At 45.3% G+C, this 9,889-nt stretch overlaps 1 long non-coding RNA gene across 1 annotated transcript; it reads left to right on the forward strand.

Annotated features, from left to right (window-relative positions):
• The first annotated feature begins 7,656 nt into the window (after nt 1-7,656).
• On the forward strand, nt 7,657-9,624 carry LOC109756409 (uncharacterized). Its single transcript, XR_005760331.3, has 3 exons — nt 7,657-8,311; nt 8,421-8,542; nt 9,300-9,624. It is a non-coding gene; the product is annotated as an uncharacterized lncRNA (long non-coding RNA).
• The last annotated feature ends 265 nt before the right edge of the window (nt 9,625-9,889 follow it).

Genomic DNA, 9,889 nt, shown 5'->3' on the forward strand with positions numbered 1-9,889 from the left:
GCTGGATGTACTTCTGCAGGGTCTCCCCTGGCTGCTGCTTGATGCGCCGTAGGTCACCAGCGACAGGCTGGCGGTCGCGCGTCCCCTGGAAGTTGGCGACGAAACACTCGCGCATCTCGCCCCACGAGGACATCGATCCCGCGGGCAGATTCAGGAGCCATGAGCGCGCGCCATCCTTGAGGCCCATGGGAAACCAATTCGCCATGACCTTCTCGTCGCCGCTGGCCGCCTCGATGCTCTGCTCGTAAAGCTGCAGGAACTCCGCAGGGTCGGGGGTGCTGTCGTAGCGTGGAGGTAGGTCGGGCTTGAACTTGCCCGGCCAGATGACGCAACATAGCTCAGGGGTGAAGGCGCGGCAGCCCGTGGTGGTCACTGGAGCTCGTCATGGAGGTGGAGCCTGGTCACTCACGCGCCACCACTGCAGGTGGCGCGTGGTCTTGACGCGGTGGTGCAGGGAGCGCTGGACCTCCTGGCAGCATTCTTCTTTGCGTGTGGGCGCCTTGCACGGTGGGTCGCACCGCGGGGCCGCGCGCCTTGGTCCGAGGACGACGTCTTGACGGGGAGGTGGTAGAGGCGCTCCATGGGCTACGTCGCCCGTAGTGCACGGCGGGCAAGGCAACGAGAGGGATGGTGCAGGAGAGCCCCCAGTGGCGCTGACAAGCTCGGCGATGTGGTCCAGCCAGTCTTCGTAGAGGTCGTCGACTAGGCAACAGCGCAGGAGCTCTCGCGCCATGAGCAATGCAGCCTGCGCGTTCGCCGGGCCGTGACGAGCGTGGGACGACAAGCCGGCCGGAGTCAGCGATGGGGTAGTGGTGCGTCCGTCCCGCCGCACGGAAGGGTGCAACGACGAAGCTTGCTGCTCGTGCCCCGCCGGGCCGGTGGCGGCGTTGGCAGCGGGTGATGGAGAACAACGGGGAGGCCCGCCGACGGGCGTCGTCTAGGCGACGCGAGCGGTGAGAGCGGCTCGATGCTCAGCACGGGCTCGACGAGCATCAGCCATGGAAACAGTGGAGCCGCGGCGAGTTGGTCGACGGAAGAGAGGCTTCGACGCACCCCTACCTGGCGCGCCAAATGTTGGATTCGGGGTTCCGCAGACCCTTGAGAGGTTCGAACTCTGGGGTGCGTGCGAAGAACTCTCTCTTCCTTATCTGCCTGCCTAACAATTCCACGGCCTAGCTCGATGAACCCAATGGACAAGGGACACGGCAGTTTATCCTGGTTCTGGCCACCTTGCGGTGTAATACCCTACTCCAGCTTTGCGGTGGATTGCCTCGAAGGGTTGGGGATGAACTAGTACAGTGGATGAACAGCCTCAGGAGGTGAGGTGTTCTTGAGCTCGATGAGCTGGTGGTGTGGCTCGGGTGGAAGTGATCCCTCCCCCTCTATGGAGGTGGCTAAGTCCTATTTATGGTGGCCTTGGTCCTCTTCCCAAATGTAGGTGGGAAGGGATCCCACAATGGCCAAATTTGAAGGGGAACATCTAGTACAATCTATCCTGACAAAAGTAGTCTTCGCCTGCAAAAGGCTCTCGTGGTGACGCCACGGTGGGCTCCGTGATGACCTCCGTCCTGCCGTCCTGGCGGTTTTGGTCTTGTTGCACCGATATGGAAACCTTTGCTTGATTACTCGGGACTTCGTGCCCGCGCTTGCCTCCTTGACACCAAAGAGGAAACATGTACACTGCGCCCGCTGGCGCCCGCCTGGCCTTGGTCGTCATGGCCCTTGTCATATGAACCTCGCGAGGTGCACCTTGCATTGATATCTCCGCTCCTCAGCAGCCAGCCTGGCGAGGCCGCACTCAAGGAGGTCTTGGTGTCGTCCGCCTCGCAAGACTTGGCCCCTTGCAAGGGTCTTGAATTGTTGCAGAAGTTGGGTTGTATCTCTTAGAGTAAACCACGTTAGGTGTGCACGTGTTGGTCGAGTCCGGACGCTGGCGCCGCACCGTGCCTATGGTGAATGAGCCCTGCGTGCGTACAGCCGGAGCCAAACAGCAGCGTGTGGCCGAGAGCAGCGGCTGGGTCATGCATGGGTGAGTTAGTCGGCGTGTTAGTCATCTAGTCGTGTGTATGTGTAGTCAGCCCGATCATTAGCTAGTGAGTTATTTAGTCAATGGTTGCATGCATGGATTAGTTAGTGGGGTACCGAGTCGTGTGCATGCTGGAGTGATCCAGGGTAGTTAGCTCAGTGTGTGGGTTCGTGAGGAAGTGGCCGAGTGTGCCAGTCAGCCTAGTTTGTGCGTGCGTGAGTTAGTGGCTGGGCATGGCCTAGTCTTCTGTGTATAAGTATCACTTGAGTTAATGAGAAAAGAAGCTATGAGGGCTGGAGAAACAACGTAGCCACGGTGTGATCATCAAGCGAGCCTCTTGGCAAAGCTTGTGTGTTCTTCCTTGGTGCATGTGTGTGGTGTGTGTGGAGTTTCTTCTTGTGTGAGGCAAGAGGTAGAAGAAGAGCGGCGTCGCGCGAGGCGGCGCCAACAGTATCGGGCCTGCTGGCTGAGCCACGCCGTGGGCCGCAGTCAGGCAAGTCTGGGCACCCCGTTCCCAAGACGCCAACAGTTTGATACAAAAAATTACATCAGTTTGTTAAACAAAAATAGAAACACATTTCTAGTTTAGTGCCTATACTAAAAAACATTTCAGTAGCTAAAAAACTTTTAATAAGTTCCCAGTGCGAAATGCAGAAAGTTCAATTAGAACAATCGTGAAAGTTGGAAAATATATAAACCCATGTGGCTCCCCAACATATTCTATGTAAAAAGAAAACACTATGTATTCTATGGGTGCTAGAGAATCAGCTAAGTTCAATGGGTGCCCAGAACCTGTTTGTTGTAATGTTTCTAAGAAATTGGACTTTATTTTAGGTTATCTTTTTGGCTAAATTGATTTATTTCACATGAAATCAAACCTAGCTATGTACGTCTTGCTGCATCCAGCTGTAATGAGTTTGCTATGGAGCAGTACACATATTTAAACTTTCATATAGTTACAAAAACATGAATTCTCATTCCCAAAAACCCACAAAAAACATCAATTTATATTGATAGTTGTTCTAGTCCTTATGTTACAACAGTGCAATGACAAAAAACTCGTCAGTTAAAAAACATGGACATGTTAATGCTGTAGAGATCTTGTACGCGGCCACAAGGATGTCGGCTGTAATGATGCGAAAGTGACGAGATATCGACGTGCTGCCTGGCTTCTGTTCATCTACATCTGCTGTCGTCGTGCGTCGCCAGCGGCATCATCCTTGACCAGGGCACCAAGCTGAGGGACTTGCTACTACCGCGCTCTACATTTGACACATAAAGATGGAAATGCAGTAAGCTGCAGGTTAGTGTGGAGCTCATGCACACCAATATTTTGCTGAAAAATGCCGCAGTACAAATAAAGGTAAGCTTGCGCATGTATTTGTCTGAGCAATCAATATTTTTGATTTACCAGGAATTGTAGATTCTGGAAAGGGAGACTCCCACAGGGGAAAGTTGTGGCTACGGGTGTAGGTACACCCGAGTTTGCAAAACTTCGAAAAATGTGATAAAACAAGGTCCAAAAAATCTGAAATCTTGAGACAACAAGCTTCATCAAGTGTTTGAACTTTTTGCAAAGTTTCAGCTAAAAACAACATCCGAGGAGCTCTCACCAAAAAAAAACAAAATCAATGCTCAAACAGTGCTCAAACAGTGCGCAAACTTAGAACATTGATTTTGTTTTTTTTTTTTGCCGAGAGCTCCTCTGATGTTTTTTTTCCCTGAATTTTTGCAAAAAGCTTGAACATTTGATGAAGTTTCATGTCCCCAAATTGCAGATCATTGTTTGATCATGTTTTTTTTTTTCAAACTCGGGTGTACCTACACCCGAGAGTAGAAAAGCTGGTCTCCTCCCACAAGTAGATTTAAGATATGATTTATTAAAAGTTGTAGCTCTTTTCGAGGTTTATGGTCAGCTCGTGCATCCAGTTTCCATGCAAATCCATGGGATGACCTCTACCTGCACGTACTTGTTGTTAAAATGTTATGTTTTCAAACTTGCTATGCACTGCCGTATTCCTAGTGCTGGAGAATTGGCTCAAGCCAAGCAGTAACTCCCTTTGCTCACATGTAAGTCCATGATTTTACAAAAAGCATGGTGAGAACTGGCACCACTCCCATTTTCCTCTCTAGTTTCTCTTACCTTGTTCTTGCTAGCAAGTACAATGATCTAAGAAGTAAAGTTTCCCAAAAAATGATGCCTTTTCTGCTCACTTAAAATTGACTATGTAGCTGATGCATTGGAGTTGTTCTGAACCAGGCAAATAAATTTCAGGAAGCAAACACAAAATCTATTTGATTCAGCCAACTCTGTATGTTCACATGAAGGCTAAGCTCATGTTTTGGAAGTTTGAAAAGTTCGGACAGAGAATCTTATAAGTTCAGAACAAATTTGATTCAATTCGGTCATGAAAGGTCTGAACTCTGGCGAGTTCCTCCGCAATTCAAGGTAATTCTCTGGCGATTGGCGCCTCTACATATGTTGTTTGATTTTGTCATGAAATATATAAAAGCTAGTATCAGTTTTAGTACTTATGTTACAGCAGTTCGTTGACAAAAAAATATATCGGTTGAGAAGATGTTCACTCGTGCAAAAAAAGTGGAAGTTCATGTTTTGAAAATTTGTATGTTCAAAGACATAAACCTCATATGTTCAGGACTGAGTTTCAATTTTTTTCTAGAAGCTCATATATGAAATCTGAGAAAAATTGGAGATGAACAATAAATAAGCATAAATAAAACAAAAGAAAAAATTGTAAAACAGTATGACAAAGTTCACTACGTATTCCACCATCAGTACATAATGAAATATCACAAAAAAAAAAACCTGCTCACGAGATCACTATGTATCAGTTCAAATGTTTTCAGATGGCTCAGTTTAGATCACTTCAAACTCTGAAGCTTGACATGCATATTTGGGGATGGGATTTTCAGGTACTAGTTTGGAACTCAATCTAACCCAGCATCGGCATGGAGCGGTGTGTAGCCGGAGAAAGGTAGCAGTTTGCTGGTGCACGGTGAGGAGCAAGACGAATATGTCGATAGGTGAGCAGATGTGGGTGTGCGATCTGCTACCGCACTTGAGCGGTTGATGACTTTGCTGTCGTGATTGAACTTGTCGATGCAGTTCTTGCTACTGAACTTGTGAGTGTGTTGTTTTTTACATATCCTTTTCGTGTGTGGTGTACCGAACTTGTATCTGGCTGCTTCAGAGATGCTTGATAACTGATGCATAGCTCTAAGACTTGCTGCTCTCCACGGCATGCATTATGTCTATCTAAAAATTGTGAGCATAGATATGTAATTACATTATGCAATCTCTCGGTACTTTATACTATTTCTCTTTGATTCAAAGGTTATCAGTTCATGTTGAATTAAGAAAACAGAAAAGAAAAACATGATTAAAAAATGTACTTGTGGAGGTTCATAAGATGTGCAAGTTCAGGGGAGAATAACATGATTAAAAATATATACTTGTGGAGGTTAAAAGTTGAATATTAGACCATGATAAGTTCATGGTTCAAACAATGGAAAGAGTTCAGAGAGGAGAACTAGGGAATTTCAGAGAAAAGGCTCTACAAAAAAACACTTGGAATTTGCCAAAATACTCAGGAGGTTGAAATAGTTACATGTTTGGAATTCATGAAGCAAATTTTGAAACGTCCAAATTGATAAACGTGGTAAGTTCGAACGAAAAATAAATAAACCGTTAGGCAATATGATTGAGAAAAAATAGGGAGTTCATGTATTACTAGTGCTCTCTCTGCTCTCCTTTCTATTTTGGTTATGTCCACATATTGACAAAAAAATTGTAGTGGAGAGTTCAGGTGTTACTAGCATATGAATTCAAACAATAAAACACAGAAAGTTTAAATAAAAAGCGATTTCCACTTTTCCGTTTATTTTGGTTAATGTAAACAAAACACACAAAAGAATTGCATGAAAAAAGTTTATATAGTAATCATATACAAGTTCACAAAACAAGACTTAGAAGTTCAAAACAAAAAAGTGAGGTTATGAAAAAGCTCAGTTCCGACAAACGGTTGACAAAATACTAAGAAAACAATATGAAAAAACAGAGTAACCTATGAAAAAACCTCAATACAAACACACACAGATCAGTACGAGCACTCTGTTTTTCAAACAGGAAAACAACAGATGGGTCTCACCGTATTTAAAATTCCTCTTAAACGGCTATGAATAGGAGAAAATGTTTGACTTGACTAAGTTTCACATTTTTTAGAACTTTCCAACGGTATATTATTTGCCCCGTTCTGACAAACTTTAAAAAAAATTGCGTTCGAAACCAATTTTCACCGTATCCGAATTGGAATTTAAACCATAAGGAACTAGAAAAACCTTTTTGTACGCAAAAGTTGCACATTTTCTATAGCTTTCCAACGCCGTATCATTTGCGTCAATCCGACAAACCGTTTGCAAAAAATCGTGAAAATACGTTTCGCCCAGAATTTCACCATTTTTCAAAATTACTTTTAAATGGTATATAATTTGAAAAAACATTAGATATATGAAAGAAGCGGATTTTCACAATCTTTCTAACACCATCTTATTTGCTCAATTCTAATAAACCGTTTGAAAATTAAGTCCAAAATACGATTCGCGTTTTCGGTTTTGATAAAAATGGTTTTTAAAAAAAACTGCTCTTAAACCATGATGATTATGCAAAAACGTTCAATATACTTGAAATATAGTTGTCAAGAGCTTTCCAACAATATATTACATGCCCCGTTTCGACAAAAAAATTGCAATTCTTTTAAACTAAAGAAGACGATCTGTTCAGCAGAAATGAAAGCATCAGTTCAACCGCTCGAATTCATCAGTACAACCGCCTGAAACCGTCAATTCAAGTATATATATATATATACTAGCTCAGATGTATATATACTGGCTCAAGTATCATTTACGCGAAACAGAATAGCTCAGATGTATATATATACTATCAAGATGCCCGTGTGTTGCACGGAACATCAAGATGCAACCGCCTGAAACCGTCAATTCAAGTATATATATATATACTAGCTCAGATGTATATATATACAGGCTCAAGTATCATTTATGCGAAACAGAATAGCTCAGATGTATATATATACTAGCAAGATGCCCGTGCGTTGCACGAAACATCAAGATGCATTTGAATGAGTAGTTTATCTTGTGAGAGAAAAGGATGAACGAGGGAAGGCCTTGTTTGCAAATGTGAAGAGGGGTGTGGGTATTTTTTTGTAAAATTGTCATAGTTTCCTTCTTATCCGTCAGATAAAAATCGGACGGCCTATATTACAGGATGGCAGGCACACCATCATCACCAACTCTGTTTTTTATACGAGTAGTAGATATACTACAAACAGTGATAGTTACCACCATTTGCGTTTTGTATGTTGTATGTAGTATCTCTCAAAATCAAGAATATGTACATGTAAATGTAGTATATAACAATGATTAGTTAGTATATATACTAATTTTTAGGTAGTATATATATATCATGTTTTGAGTATGCTCTTTTTTACATACAAATATGTACGCATTTCACAAATATAACAACTGTTCCTGGGATCAGGATAGTTATTCAGATCACAACGGCGCTATATAGGCGCACGCGGTGTTGCCGGACTGCCCAAACCGCAAAAAAGCCTGCCGGCCCACTCACTCCCGCACGACCTTTTGCCCCGATCCACCCGACCACCTCCCGCCGGTGGTCAACGCCCCTGGCGCATCACCCCCCGCCGCCGCTCCTCCCCCTGGCCGGACGCGCCTCCGGGCGCCGCCGGATCCCAACACCGCCACGCGTCGCCGGAGCACCGGAATCCCGCGCGCTGCCGCCGCCCACGGGTCCGCCCTGGGACCCATCCCGCCACCACGTGCCGGCGCGCGGTCCACCGGATCTCCCAGACGCCGTTGCTACTCCTCATCGCCAGCCAACCTCGTCCTCCTCGGGCAGCCCTGTCGGCCGTCTTCTCCCACCGCCGCGCGTCGTCCTCCTCCCATGGCCCCCGATCCGCCGCCGGCCTTCTCCCATAGCCCCACCCAATCCACTGTCGTGCGCGGCACCGAGGCTGGCAGGTACCCCGTGCATCTGCAAGCTGCTGCAGTTGGCTGCGCCACCTCATCTACTCGCTGGCTTCCGCACGTGAGCACAACCGGAGAGCCCGTGTAACTTCTACATCTGCCCACGCATCCTCATGCTCTGCCTCCGCTCTCTCTGATTAGTTGACCTTCTCATGAGTGCCACCTCGACCTTCCCTGTACCAGCTAATTTTTAACTTCATTGTACGCATGTGTTCTCATTTTGATTTGTATCCACTTGTAGGAACTAAAAATGTACGCATGTGTTCTCCTTTTGATCTGTATCTACTACTATCTAAATCTTATTATCTAGGTGCCAAAAAAATGTGCGCCGAGACGCCGCCCCCGCGGCCGAACTCCTGCCTCCGCTTGGCTCCGTCCGCAGCAGCACACCACCTCCCTCGCCATCCACCTGCCTGTGTTCATATTCTGCAGGTGACCTTCTCTCCTCACGCGTACTAACCTTCCTCCTCCTCCTCCTGCTTCCTCCTCCCCTTTAGGATGATTGAACTATGTCGCATGGAGTAGTAGAACCGTCGGCGTGTCTGGCTCCCATTCCTCATTTGTGCGCCTTGACTTCTGGCGGTGCCACGATGAGAAACCAACTCGTCCAATTTTTCAGCGGGGGATCACACAATGGGTTTTGAGGGGTACTGGAGTTCAGAGTGAACGTGGATTAAGGTTCGGAGATGTGTTTTTTAGTACATTCAGAGAGGGTTTCCCCCTGTTTTTCATTTCTTAGCCTCTTCATGATTTATGAGATAACTTCTGAGACTAACATTCCATTGTAGCTTATAGTCTCATGTGTGTATGATTTTTTTTGATCAAGTATACTCTGCATCCTTGAAAATACTCGAACCTGATCATAACTTGGTTAAGTCTTTGATATAGCAGAAAATTTTATAGCCAAACATATTGCTATCTGAAAATTATTATCTTTGTGTGAATAAGTTTTAACCCTATGCGGAAAAAAAATCTGCACAAACCTCCACAAAGGCAATTCTTGATCCCTAGACCAGTTCGATCAGTTAGATGCGTGCAGAAATGTAACATGTAGTTCTTTGGGTTCCCTGCTTTCATTTTGGTAAAACAATTGATGAGAAAATGTACCTATACAGAAATGATGGTTCAGTTCAAGAAAAATGGATGTTTACTAATTTTGCGGTCTAAAGTTTCTTTGTGTTTTTTACAGCAGTTTGGAGTGTATTTATATAGAAGAAGAAAAAACAACGGCACCTGCACCGGAGCAGCAGGACAACGCACCCTCCCAGCGATGGCGCAGCAGTGCATTCGCCGTCTGTGCACATGTGTGTGAAGTGCACTTGAGGGAGCACTCCCCTGTTGCTATTCTGCACCTACGCCTCCCCATGGATCCCATTCTCTTCTCTTCTTTTTGCTATGAGTTTGTAAATTGAAGATCAGTCATAACAGGGGAAGAAAAAGCTTTAGAGAGTTTTTCGTAAAAAAATCAAAGATGTTATTCAGATTGGTTATTCAGATGTGATGGACTTTTCGTACATGTTTATGCTAGTTCATGCTCGTTTGTACTCTTTTTTACTCTGTTTCAGATTTTGGTTTGAAGAAGTATGTGCATGTTGACAGAGACAATCTATACAGAGAAGTTCAAATATTATTGCCCCACAGGTTCATGTCTTCACAAGATGTACCACTATTTTCTTCTCTCCCACAAAAGTGTGTGTTTTAGTTCTTTTTCTATCTCTTTTTGCCCACGGGTTTGTAATAATGTTGCGGATGCTCTAGCGACGCACGGGTCAAAGATGG

Source organism: Aegilops tauschii, chromosome 6 (genome assembly GCF_002575655.3).
Source record: "Aegilops tauschii subsp. strangulata cultivar AL8/78 chromosome 6, Aet v6.0, whole genome shotgun sequence".
Classification (NCBI taxonomy): domain Eukaryota; kingdom Viridiplantae; phylum Streptophyta; class Magnoliopsida; order Poales; family Poaceae; genus Aegilops; species Aegilops tauschii.